This window comes from Pongo abelii, chromosome 4 (genome assembly GCF_028885655.2).
Source record: "Pongo abelii isolate AG06213 chromosome 4, NHGRI_mPonAbe1-v2.0_pri, whole genome shotgun sequence".
Classification (NCBI taxonomy): Eukaryota; Metazoa; Chordata; class Mammalia; order Primates; family Hominidae; genus Pongo; species Pongo abelii.
The window spans coordinates 147,025,969-147,039,227 of record NC_071989.2 but is presented as its reverse complement, the minus strand read 5'-3'; the positions used below and the strand labels follow the sequence as shown (position 1 = coordinate 147,039,227).

The 13,259-nt window shown below is 52.0% G+C and overlaps 1 long non-coding RNA gene across 2 annotated transcripts in view; it reads right to left on the bottom strand.

Annotated features, from left to right (window-relative positions):
* The window catches only part of LOC134761464 (uncharacterized), a 111,786-nt gene that overhangs the window by 69,608 nt on the left and 28,919 nt on the right, over nt 1-13,259 (bottom strand). For both annotated transcript variants that reach the window (XR_010140102.1, XR_010140103.1), the window contains exon 4: nt 342-400. This is a non-coding gene — a long non-coding RNA (uncharacterized LOC134761464). The remainder of the gene's footprint in view (nt 1-341; nt 401-13,259) is intronic.

Sequence of the window (13,259 nt, the reverse complement as noted above, 5' to 3'; positions counted from 1 at the left end):
AGAGGGCCCCCCAGATTGTACAAGCTTTGGGCTCCACAAAACCTGGGTTCACCTCTGCAGTGAAGGGGATAATTGTGTAAAATGTTGACAAGCTCTCTGTTCTTGGTTTAATTAGCAGCCTCCTTTGAAATAATCTCTATTAGAGATGTGTCTGTGTGCACAGCCTGTGTGCCCCTTTTCCTAGGTGGAGGGGGACCCCATGGCTGCTCATGTCTCCAAGACACCACAGTTTTCTGCCTTGAGACTGGGGTAAGAGAAAGGTGAAGGAAACTGCTTTGTTTGGGAATGTGGTGGAGAACCCCAAGGAACAAGTATCTGATAATAAATAATAATAATCTTACCTTTGTAAAGCCTTTAAGAGTTTCCAAAGGGAATGTGTCATTTGATCTTCACAATAACCCTGAAGCAGGAAGGAAAGGTATTATGGAGATGTGTTACAGACAAGTAAACTGAGGCTCAGAGAAGTCTAATTACAATAATAATAGCTCAAAAGCACAAAGCTATTATATCAGCAAGAACAATCACATATGTTCACTCATTTAATCAGCACAACAATTCTATGAGGTGGGTACAATTATTATCCTCATTTTAGAAACAGGGAAACTGCACAGAGAGGTTAGCCAAACTAAAGAGTAGCCCAGCCAAGATCCGAACTCAAGCAAGCAGTCTGGCGGCTGAGTCCTCGCTCTCAATCAGTACGCCACTCCAAAACCTTGTGCACCGTCATGGGCTAGACTTCAAGTCCTGCCTGACCTGTCTGACCCGTTTCTCATCACCACTAAGCACTAATATGTCCCTCTGAACCAAGAACTCAAAGCCTAGAGGGAGGGGCAGGAGATTGGTGGGAAGTCCAGGTGACTGACCGTAAGGATCAGGGTCTAGTCATGGAAATGGCCCCTCAGGACAGATGAGTACCAGGGTTACTCCTGGACTGAAAGCACAGGGCAGGAGGTGAGCCAGCAGGCACCAGCCCGCCAAGAGCCCGGGGAGACTTCTTAAAGAACCTGGAACGTGTTGGTTCCTTTCAGGAACAAACATTTGACCACCTCTCCCCACTCCTTACTTACAGGCAAGTAACCTGAGGCTCAGAGATGTCTAATTACAATAATAATAGCTTACAGTCAAGCGTGATGGCTCACACCTGTAATCCCAGCACTTTGGGAGGCTGAGGCAGGTGGATCACTTGAGAACAGGTGTTTGAGACCAGCCTGACCAACATAGCTAAACCCCGTCTCTAGTAAAAATACAACAATTAGCTGGGTGTTGTGGCGCACACCTGTAGTCCCAGCTACTCAAGAGGCTGAGGCAGAAGAATTGCTTGAACCCAGAAGGCAGAGGTTGCAGTGAGCTGAGATCGTGCCACTGCACTCCAGCCTGGGTGATAGAGCGAGACTCCGTCTCAAAAATATATAATAATAATAATAATAGCTTATGAGCACAAAGCTATTGTATCAGCAGGGACAATCCCCACCTCCCAGACAAACGAGATCAAGATTATGGTCAGAGGTGTGTTTAGGGAGATTACCATGGCAACGAGGTAAAGGATGATGGACTAAGAGTAGGGGTGTGCTAGAGGGAGACTGGTTAGGAGATGGTGGCAGAAATCCAGGTGAGAAGTGATGAGGCCCCACTCGAACCAAGGTGGTGGCTGTGAGGCTGTGGTGTAGAGAAGAGAGATGCTACAGGGGAGAATGAATGAAAGGAGGACAGGGATGTCTTCTTCAAATGACACAGCGCACATATAGGCCCCAGTGGAAGAAGCGGGGTAGAGAGTGGGAAGTGCTGGTGGCGGGAGAGCAATAAACAATGAGGCCTGCAGGATGAGCAGCCCCTGGAAGCTGCCAGAGTTGCTCACATCCCATCTTCCTGCTCTCCCCCAGTCAGTCGGGCTGGCCCTGCCCCTGGGCTCTGTGTGTGTGGGGGTGGGGGCGGGGGGTGGTGCTGGGGCTGGGGAGAAGGGAGAAGTGTCAGCCCTGGCCTCTGGGGCCACATACAGGGAGGTTAGCTATGGGGAGCATCACGGAAGCGTGATTTAGAGTCTCATTCCCACTGCCCTTCACCGTGCTGCAAGGACAGTTCGATGTAATATATAATTACCGCCGCCCCACAAGGCTGCACTGTACACAGAGCTCCCAGCTTCCTCCCACTCCCTCCTGCCTGCCTTCAGACTATAAATCAGTTTTCAATCCTGAATGCTACCTGTAAATGCTCGAGCTCAGGATCCTCGCCTCATATTCCTATGTCCCTGGGGGGTGGTTCAGGATGTGAGTGGCCCGCTTCCCCTAGTCCTGATTCTGACATCCCAGCCCCTGATTGATGTGAGAGGAGCAGCAGGGAAGCTGGAAATGGCTCTAGGGTCTCTGGAGCCCTGGCCTGGGGAGAGGGGTGGGCAGCTCTGGATCTGCCTGACTCAGCCAAGCCTGCACTGGATGCTCCCCAGCGTACAGAACTGTGGACATGCTCCGGACCAATTGATGGGAAGGCATTGAAACTGACCTCTCCCCAAAAACGGCAACTTCTTTCCAGCCTTGTCAGATGTGCCAGAGCAGGCAGGTGGGCACGTTCACTGGAGTGTCCGAAAGATGGCAGCCTCTCCATAGGCTAATCTGGGGATGAAGACGCACAGCCACGCCTTTCCCCTGAGCTGGGATGGGAAATCCCATGATGCACCTTTGAGGTGATAAAAGGACAAATCAAGAAAGAAATTCTTGGCCAGGCATTGTGGCTCATGCCTGTAATCCCAGCACTTTGGGAGACTGAGGCAGGCAGATCACCTGGTGAAACCCTGTCTCTACTAAAAATACAAAAATTAGTGAGGCATGGTGCCACATGCCTGTAATCCCAGCTACTTGGGAGGCTGAAGCAGGAGAATCTCCTGAAACCCGGAGGAGGAGGTTGCAGTGAGCCGAGATCGCACCACTGTACTCCAGCCTGAGCGACAGATCAAAACTCTGTCTCAAAAAAAAAAAAAAACCCACACACACACACACACACACACACACACACACACACACAGAAAGAAAGAAATTTTTTCTTTCTTCCTTTTTTTTTCTTTTTTAGGAGACAGAGTTGCCCCGGCTGGAGTGCAGTGGTGCGAAGCTGGCTCCCTGCAGCCTCAACTGCAGGTGTGTTATGTCTCCACCATTTACTGATCACCCCATCTGAAGACAGTCCCCCGGCCCTGACCTATTACTTTCTATCTTAGTGCCCGGTTTGTTCACTTTATGGTACTAGTTATAATTCATATTATTCTATATTGTCTGGTGTCTTCATTTTTTGTGGGTTTTCACTCCTGGAGTGGAAGCTCTGTGAAGGCAGGGGCCACATTGCCTAGTCAACACTGTATTCCAGTTACTTAGCATCAAGCTTCACACATCATGGTGTTAGTTAAATACTCTTTGAATGAATTGAATGCATGGAGCCGGGGTGGGGTGGCTGCCAAGCCAAAGAGAAGGTCTTCAAAGCTGAGGCTGACTCTGCCTGCTCCCCTGTGGCAGCCCTATCTGCAGACAGCAGCTGGGCAGATTCCTCCTTCCCTAGGAGACCAGGCTCGAGACCCCAGGGGAATTGAGAGGCCTCTCCAGACCTTGGCCCCTTTCCTCTCCCTTGGGAAAACTCCAGTTGTGACCCCTCCTAGCTGTCCCCGGAGCTGCCTTCTGAGGACCAGGGGTTAACGGCCAGTGTTTATCACCTCCCACTCCCTGACAAGATCCCCAGGTCGCTGGAAAGCTTGGCCCAGTCCAAACTGATACCTTGCATGGGCCAGGGACTCAATCTGGGGACAGCAAAGAGGGACTGAGGAGGAAGCTCCTCCACGCATTATAATATCCATGAAGTGAATGCAAATGAACTGAAAGCACCTTTTGAATAAGCAGCTTTTACTGAGGGAGCTGCTCTAATCCCTAAATGGCTTTGCTGACAGGGAGGAGCTTCCCGGTGGTGGAAGGGGTGGGAAATGGGGACACACTGTCAGGAACCGGCTCTGCAGCGCCCTTGTCCCTGCACTTTTAGATTCCGGACACGCTTCTTGTGGCTAATGGAACTCGGAGATCTCTAACCTTGGCCTCCATATTCCACTCCCTGCCCCCGCCCCCAGAGTCTGCGGAGCCCGGCCTCTGTGTTTCCAGGAGGCTGAGGCTGCTGGGTGCTGGGTCTCAGTGTCGAGTGATTCTCTGGGACTGGAAGCAGCTGAGCATGGCTCCAGTGATGTAGCCCTGTGGGCTCTCTGGTGACCATGTGAGACATCCCTGGGCCTGTGTGTAAAGGTGTGTGGCTGTGTGCACCAGTGGGTTTGTGTCCATTTACACACCTCCTGGAAACAAGTGTCATTTTGTTTGTGCCTCTGTCTGTCCCCACCCCCACATCTCCATCCATCTGTATTCCTCCCCAGGTTAGGGGGGGCTGGCCTCAGCTGGGGAGTCATGCTTTTTCAAGGACTAATGACTTTTATCAGAATGATAATGAACTGATGACACAGGGAGGCCCTGGGCTCTGGAGAGAAGCCAGAGAAGGAGCAACTGGGGACAGAGAGGAGGCTGGCAGGGTTGGAAGGCTAGAGGACTATGCCTCCCAGAAAGGCCAGCCAGCTCCATTCAGCTTTCAGTGGGGGAAGGAGACAGGGACAGAGGAAACCCAGGGGATGTTGGAAACACATTCTCCATTTCCCTTCCCTGTCCCACCTGCCTCTTCCTGAACCCGCCATTCCCTGCTTTGCTAGTCTTCTCGCCCTCCCAAAGGACTCCCCTTGACTATGGGGCTGTGAGGCTAAAGCTGGCTATTCCCCTCTCCCAGTCTCCTTCACTCTAGCCCTTACCCAAAGCCAGGTCCTGCCCAGAGATGCAGGTGGGAGCTGCCCAGAGATGGAGGGGGGAGCTGCTCCTAGAATTCTGAGTGGGCAGAGACACATAGGTGGCCTGAGCAGGTCTTAGAGGACCAGAAACTGGAAAGCTGCCCCTTGGGCATGAAGCTTGTCAAAGCTAATTGGCCTCAATATTCTTTCATAATGAGTGTAGGGCCAGGTGAGTTGTCAGTGGGGAAAGGAGAGGAGAATTCAGAAGCTCACAGAACATCCACACCAGGGACTTGGGAGATCACAAAACCAGGAACTGTTCTCATTGGTCAGAGAAGATAAGTGATACCAACCTCCCAAAGGTTTTGGAGAGATTTCAGGCAGTCTGCAGCATGCAGGGGGCTCCCTCACTGGAAAAGCTCCTTCGCCTGCTGCAGAGAGGCAGCCACCTCTCCCCAAGCTGGAGCACTCTGGCCTCTTTAGCACAGCCTGGCATGCAGTGAATACTCAATAAACATCAGCTGTTGTGGATATTAGCATAATCTTCTGGTGGAAAGTCTCTGAGAGTGGTCCCTGCAGAGAGGGGTAAGCTTCTAGGACCCTGGGATTCAGAAGGAACAGGGGACAGTGCAAAGCAGGCATGGTACCAAGAGACCCAGCTTAAAGACCAAGGAGGCAGGCATGCCGGCCCGCACTGTAGCCTCTCCTTCTCCTGCCCCAGTCTTTCAGGGGCATCCTCCCTCTGGGGCCTGCAGGGAGTCCTCCCTCTGTCCCAGGCAGGCCCAGTGACCTTTTGCTCAAGTCTGCAAATATATTCTTGTCTAGTCTTGGAAATGAAATTGTGCTCAACATTTGTATAGGGCTTTTCCATTGCCCAGCCCTTTACAGACATTAGCTAATTAAATGGAGGAGGGGTAGAGAGGAGCTGGCCTCTGCAGTCAGGGACCCCAGGCCCTTCTTACCTGGGCCCCAGTCTCACTCCTCCCTTCTTTCCTGCAAGATTGGCCTTACTCTAAAGAGAAGGCAACTCCTGAGGAGTTGGCCACTGAGTCAGAAAGCAAGGGAAGCTGGGAGCCTGGTAATCTGTGGAATGGGTAAGGGTCTTCCTGAGGTCATCCTGTCCCACAGCCACACCCAACAACTGGCTTAGTCTGAAAGTGCAGTTCTGTGTCTGCCATGAGTGGGTCAAACACACAGGGCACACAGCTGTGTGGCCTGTTCTAGGGATGGGGCCAACCTCTCACCCCATCTGGGAGGCACAGTTGTGGACAGCTGCTCCCGGCCTGGAGCGAAGCATGGAAGCCTCTACCTGCCGAGGTCTTCCTGACCAGGAGGATTGGAGGGGAGCCATCCAGTGTCAGCAGAACGGCTCGCCCTGCCCACCCCTCCATCTCCACCCTCCTAGAACTGCCCTCCAGGGCACAGCAAGTCAACTCTCACCTGGGGAGGGCGGGGGCAGATTGGGGGGCAGGGAGAGCGACCAGTTACGGAAACTGACATAGACATAGGGAAGAAATAGGCCATATTTCGAACTGAGACTGTGGGAGAAAGGAAAGGAAGAAGACTAGAAGGAGAGACGGAGGAAAAAAACATCTTCACGGGGTGCCCGTAGTGTCAAAGATTGAGGATTTCTTCGCAAAGCCGCAGGCGGCCCCATGTTGGATTCCTCTAGCCTGAGAGAGCTGCCCCTCCCACCCCACTGCCTGTTATCCCTCATACCCACAAGGGACGGCATCATGGGTGCCCACTTCACAGGCGTGGGCTTCTTCACGGGGCAGGCGGTGCACGTTTTCCTCCCTGATCCCGTCAGAGACTGGAAAGTGGAGGCTCACTCTCCTTCCACAGCCCGGCTGCACCCAGCTCACCCTGATCCCATCAGTCTGCCTGGAGCCGATTGGAGAATCAGCAATTCTGGAGACCCCGCCAGGTCCAGCAGAGGAGGACCTGACCTCCCCGCACCATAATTATCTGTCTCATAAAAAACAGGCATTGAACTTCATAAAACCAATTAGGGCTACAGGGCCAGGTCATGGTAGCAAGCAGGAATTTAGCTCTGGTGACAGTGGCAGTCAACTCCAAGGACAGAGCAGTATGTGACAGCTCCCTCCTCTCAGGCCCAGCCCCAAAGGCCACCCAAACAAAGCTCCTGCAGATGCAACAGAAGAGGTTGAGGTCAGACCCAAGGAAGGACTGGCTGGCAGGGGCAGGGAGCACTGGAGTGGTTTCTTCCCTTTGTGACAAGCAGCCCAACAGAGCCTGAGTCCTCCCTCCACAGCCTTCTCTGGTTCCAGAAAACCTCAAGAGCTTCCCATCATGTTACCAAGGCAACTGCAGCCCTGCAAGATTCACAGTGAGGATGGAGAGAGAGCGAGAACTGACAGGAAGCCCAGACAGAATGCCAAGGTGGAGGCACACATCTGAGACTGAGCAGGGAGGCAGGGGCTTTGGGCCAGAGCAAACAGCCCCTGCCTTTCTGTTTGGGCTGTTCCAGGATCTGTTTTCCTGCAGGCTGTGAGTTTGTTTTACAAACCCCAGTCCCCTGTGGGCGAGAAAACAGCATCAAAGCTTCCTTCCCTGTCAGGTGGGGATGGAGTGGTGGCAAAGGAGGGCTGCTCCATGATTTCCCAGCATGCCAGATGCTGCAGCTCCTGGCCCAGCCCACGGGCAAGGGTTTCCTGCTTTCAAAGGCCAGCGGGACCCTCCTCCATCACCACCTGCTTGCTCTACCATGGTCCCCTTGGGAGGCAATCTTGCCAAGGAATAAGCAGCACAGGCTGCATTGGTTGGAATTGGAGAGAAGTGTGTTTGGCTCCTGGCTTGGTCATTTTCTAAGACTCCATGACCTTGGTGAAGTCACCTCTTGCTCAGATTGTTTCCTTAGCTGAAAATGGGGATAATATGATGAATTCTTAGGATTTAATAGTACCATATACATCATGTGCTTGCACCAGGACTGGCACTGTGTCAATATTTTTTTTTTTTTTTTAAGCGGTTTGGGAGTCTCTCTGACCCTACTCTGGCTCGGGAGGCTGCCTGATTTAAAAAATAATAATAAATTAAAGAAAAAAGAAAAAAAAGCTGTTAAAGGCTGGGCATGGTGGCTCAGGCCTATAATCCCAGCATATTGGGAGGCCAAGGTTGGAGGATCGCTTGAGGCCTGGAGTTTGAGATCAGCCTCAAACATAGTGAGACCTCATCTCTTTTTAATTAAAAATTTTTTTGAAAAGCTGTTAAAATGTTATCATTATTATTACTATTCTAATTTTTATTATCATTGTGTGTGCCTCTGTTTACTTGTCTGTAAGATAGAAATCATTAGATCTAATTCAATGAGTAGTTTGCAGATTTCATGAGACAAAACATGTAAAATGCCTTGACCAGCACCTTAGCCATGGTAAGTGTCAATTAATAGGAGTGATCCCTATACTCCCCTCCTTACCCCCACCCCAGGCCTTCAGATTACCTACTGGGGAGCCACCACCAAACTGGCCCAAACTCCCAGTTCCCTAAATAGTAGGGGCTATGAAAACAAGGTTTCTGGAGCTGTAGTCGGGGAAGCCATTCCTTTTTCCTTTTTTTTTTTCCCTCCATCCCTGCTTTCTGCGGAAGTCATTCCTAATTGCAGTGCCAGTGAACTTCAAAGTCACTCCTGGCCGGGAAGGAGCCTTTGACCTCTGTGCTTCCTCATTTCTGTCTCAAGCCTGAGGTCCCCTGAACAGGCTGATGTCCAGCTAATGCCCAGTGTCCTGGAGAAAAGGAGTAAATGGTCATTTAGAATGGGAAAAGTTTTGCCCCTGTACAGAGGGCCTGGTATCAGGCTTGGGGCTGGGGGACACACAGGAGGATGGATAAGGTCTGCACCTCTTCCAGGTGCCTAAGTTCCCTGTCTTCTGTTGGCCCAGCTGAGGCCTTGTTTCAGCAAGGAGATCTGAGATGTGGCTGAGGAGGGTGGACTGCTCCCAAATCCTCACTGCCTTCTTCTCTGAAAATACCAACACTCCTCTGGGCCCTGTCATGCTTTTGACCTTTGAGAGGGATGAAGAAGCTGATTTGCGATGGGCTTTGAACTGATACAGTTTCCTCATCCTTGGCCCTTCCCACAGATGTGCACCTCACTGGTCCATTCCCACACTGGTTGCACAGGTGGGTGTCTCAGGGGTCTGCAGTGTGTGCCACAAGCTAAAGAGTGGGCTAGAACTGCAGCTGGGAGAATTTAGATGAAACCTCAGGGAAAACGTCCTTGGTGAAAGAGCTGAGAGACATAAAGAAAAGGCTACAGGCCCACGCAATTTTCTTCTCTTCAGATTTTCAATCAGAGAAGGCCTCTTGCCTACCCCCTACTGCCCTAGAGAGCTCCAGAGTTAATGCCTCAGTAGGGCTGGGTTGGAGCTGAGGCTGGGTATCCACTCGTAGCTGTCAGGACCCTTAGGGCACTTAAAAAGGGTAGGGCAACCCCACCCCACCCCCAAGGCAACCCTGTGGCCCTGTGGGATGAGGTAGACCCCTGAAGGCCTGAGAGTTTCTACAGAGCCAGGCTCTAGGGCAGGGGTGTCTAATCTTTTGGCTTCCCTGGGCTACATTGGAGGAAGAACTGTCTTGGGCCACACATAAAATACACTAACATGGGCCAGGAGCGGTGGCTTATGCCTGTAATCCCAACATTTTGGGAGGCTGAGGCAGGTGGATCACCTGAGGTCAGGTGTTCAAGGCCAGCCTGGCCAACATGGCGAAACCCTGTCTCTACAAAAATACAAAAATTAGCCGGCATGGTGGCACGAGCCTGTAATCCCAGCTACTCGGGAGGCTGAGGGACAAGGATCGCTTGAACTGGGAGGCAGGGAGGTTGCAGTGAGCCAAGATCATGCCACTGCACTCTAGCCTGAGCAATAGAGCAAGACTCCATCCCCACCCCGCCCCAAAAAACAAAAAAACTCACTAACACTGATAGCTGTGAGAAAAAAAAAATCGCAAAAAAAATCATGTTTTAAGAAAGTTTATGAATTTGCGTCGGGCTGCATTCAAAGCTGTCCTGGGCCACATGTGGTCTTGGGTTGGACAAGTTTGCTCTGGGGGGAACAGATGACTTGGTCAGATGGAAGGGTCCAGACATAGGGATGACTTGGGCATGTCCCAAGTACAAGTCCACAGACTCCAGACTTGGGCCTGTGCCCTCAGCTATGCTGGCAATGCCTTTGCTGGCAGCCCAGTGGTCCCATCCTCCACACCAGCCACCACACCCAGGACTGCCCCCCATCCTTTGGACAGAGAGAAGTTGGAGGTGCTAGAAGCCAAAAAGCCAGCCTTTTCTTTTGGGGCTGTGTAACCTGATACAGGAATCGTACCCCCCACCCCATTCCCCTAAGCCAGTGCTCAGGCAGGCCCTGTTACTGGAAGGAGAATCTCCCGAGTGTGAGAGGCTTTGGGGTGACAAGGTGGGGAGGAGGAAGCCCGAAGAAGACAACTGGGAAGAAAGTCCTAACGGTGTCAGCTCCAGGTAAGGAATGTGCTGCACTCTGCCGACCAGCTCAGTACTCTAGGCTCAGCCCATCCCCATCTGATGGGGCCAGGAACAGTCACAGAGGATTGTGAGATCTGGGAGAAAGAGAGAAAGCCATTTTTTTTTCATGATGAAGAAGGTGGTGAGCAGGTCATGGGCAATAGCAACACAGATTAACCTGGGAAAAAGTTCTGAAGAAAATTGGGACATTCAGCTCTGCCAAGACAGTCAGACCAGGGTGAGCTACTGGGGGCTGGCAAATGGTCAGGGGTTACACTGTCCCCAGCCTAGGACCCAGCCAGCTTTGGCCATGGCCCCAGACAGAAACTTGCTGATCTCCCAGAGGCAGAGGCCAGATTCCTTCCAGCCCAGGGAGTCTCTGGACAAGTCATAAAAGTGTTTCCTCCAAGTCTCTGTCTGGTCCTGCTAGAAAAAAATTGTCTGTCCATCTGTCAGTCTGCAGGTGAGTGGGGCTGGGTGCCGTGACTTACACCTGTAATCCCAGCACTTTGGGAGGCTGAGGCAGGAGGATTGCTCAAGACCAGGAGCTCGAGGCCACTTAAGCAACATAGACCCCACCTCTACAGATAAAAATGTAAAAATTAACCAGGTGTAATGGTGCGTATTTGTAATCCTAGTTATTAGGGAGGCTAAGGTGAGAGGATGGCTTGAGCCCAGGAGTTTGAGGCTGCAGTGAGCCATAATCGTGCCACTGCATTTCAGCTTGGATGACATAGTGAGACACTATCCCTTTTTTTTATGTGGGGGATGGAGTTTCGCTCTTTCGCCCAGGCTGGAGTGAAGTGGTGCGATCTCAGCTCACTGCACTCTCCGCCCCCCAGGTTCAAGCGATTATCCAGCCTCAGCATCCCAAGTAGCTGGGATTATAGGTGCCTGCCATCATGCCTGGCTAATTTTGTACTTTTAGTAGAGACGGGGTTTCACCACGTTGGCCAGGCTGGTCTCGAACTCCTGACCTCAGGTGATCCACCCGCCTCGGCCTCCCAAAGTGCTGAGATTACAGGCGTGAGCCACCGCCCCCGGCCAACGCTATCTCTTAAGAAAGAAAGCAAAGGAAGAAAGAGAGAGAGGTGACCGCACCAGTCACCTTCAGATTGACGGATGGACAGACAAAATTTCCGATGTTCCCTGAGCCACTGCTGAGACATCAGCCCAGAATCCTCTTCCTGGATGACTCAGGAGCGCCCCCTTCTGTCTGGTTTGGCTGAAACCAGTGTGGGGGGTGGGGAGAAAGAATTGTTAAAGTAGATTCTAATCACGATGCCCAAAGACAGCCGCTGCAGGAGCAGGCCCCACCAGAAGGGTCCTCACTTTAGGCTGCCCCCCGATACTGCCACAGCCTGAATCAGAGCTGGACTTCCCCAAGGGGGATCAGGGACCAAGGAGGAGAATGTCTAGAGTGCAGTCGACCTGAGAGGATGCCTAGGCTGTCATACCTGGGTCTGGCAGCCTGGCCTCTGGGCACATGCCCAGAGCTCTGGAGGCCATCCAGCCTGCAGATGTCCCCAGCTTCACGAGAAAAGTCATGGTCTGTGTAGCAAGACCAGGCTCTTCCTCTGAGCCTAAGAAAGAAAGGGCTGAGATAGTCAATTATCTCAGGGCTATGAGTGTGTTGTCGGGGGATTAGCCAGCCATGGGAAGCACAAGAGAGGAGATGCTGCTTCTCCCCAGCAACTGTCCCCAGAGCCAATGAGACATGTTTCCCAAAGGACCTCCAGCTTCCTGTGTACAGGTGCAGAAGAGACCCGCAGACTCCTCTGGTGTTTAGTTCTAACATTCCATGACCTACAGGATTCTCTCTCCTGGACAATCTGCGGCTCCCCTTTCCCAGTTTATTCCTTAGTCTGATTTTTTTAAATTAATTAATTAATTTATTTGCCATATAGAGTCCACATTAGATCTTCAGTCTGATTTAAATCCATCTTGCTGCATCTGAATGGCAACTAGAAGAGAGGGAGGGGGAAAGCAAAGGGGATGCTGAGAAACTGAGGAGGAGAAAGACAAAACAAGGAGAAGGAGTGGAGAGAGGACTGAGGAAGACCCGAGCAAATATCTGAGAGGAGCCATCTGCCCGGTGGAGAACAGCTTCAGCATTGTCCCTAGTCACTCTCCCTGTCAACACTTCATAGCTGCAAGTCCATGCTTGCACTACATGTAGGCGTGGACACACACGCATACACACACACATCACATACTTAGGCTGTGGGGAGGCCTGGCTGTGTGTGGGGCTTGAGGGGGCAGTCTGCCCCCACCTGCATACTTATCTTCTCCTCCTCACACCTCCCCACCCCTCAGCCTTCCAGCACTAGTTCTTTGTGCTTTCAAAGCAGCTCCATCCCAGAATGCTACCTCCAGGAAGTGCTGAGCTGAGAGAATGGGGGAATGGAAGGAAGGGGAGCTAGTCTTCTTCCCCACACAGCACTGCTCCATCAAACAGCACCCCCTCCTCCCCTCACCTCCACCTCTTTCATCACTGCCACTGACAGCTGCAAAAGCAGCCCTCCTCATCCTGAGCAGTGGACTGCGGGGATGTGCCCATCTATTTCCTATCCATTTCCCGGGGCAGGAGACAGCTGGGGACAGAGGTAGAGAAGCAGCATCCCCATCCGTGCCAATTCCCTCTCCCTCCCTTCCCCCATAAGTAAAGAAAGCCCTCCAGCCAGGCCCTAGAACTAGTGTGCAGTCACCCCAGCTTTCTAAAATCCCTGTCCACGCTGCCCCCGGCCCTGTCCTCCCAAGGTAGACTCTATTTCTCAGACCTTGGAAAGTCGCTCTAGGATATCTCACCTTGAAAGACAGATCCACTCTTGGAATGCTGGGAGACAGTGATGGATTCGCCCACACACTAGCAACCTACTTCCATTAACTCCTATGTCCAAATAATTTCTTTAAATCACAAGGATGAGGCTGGGGAGGGGAAGGCAAGCCTGTGACATCAACCTCCAGCAGGGA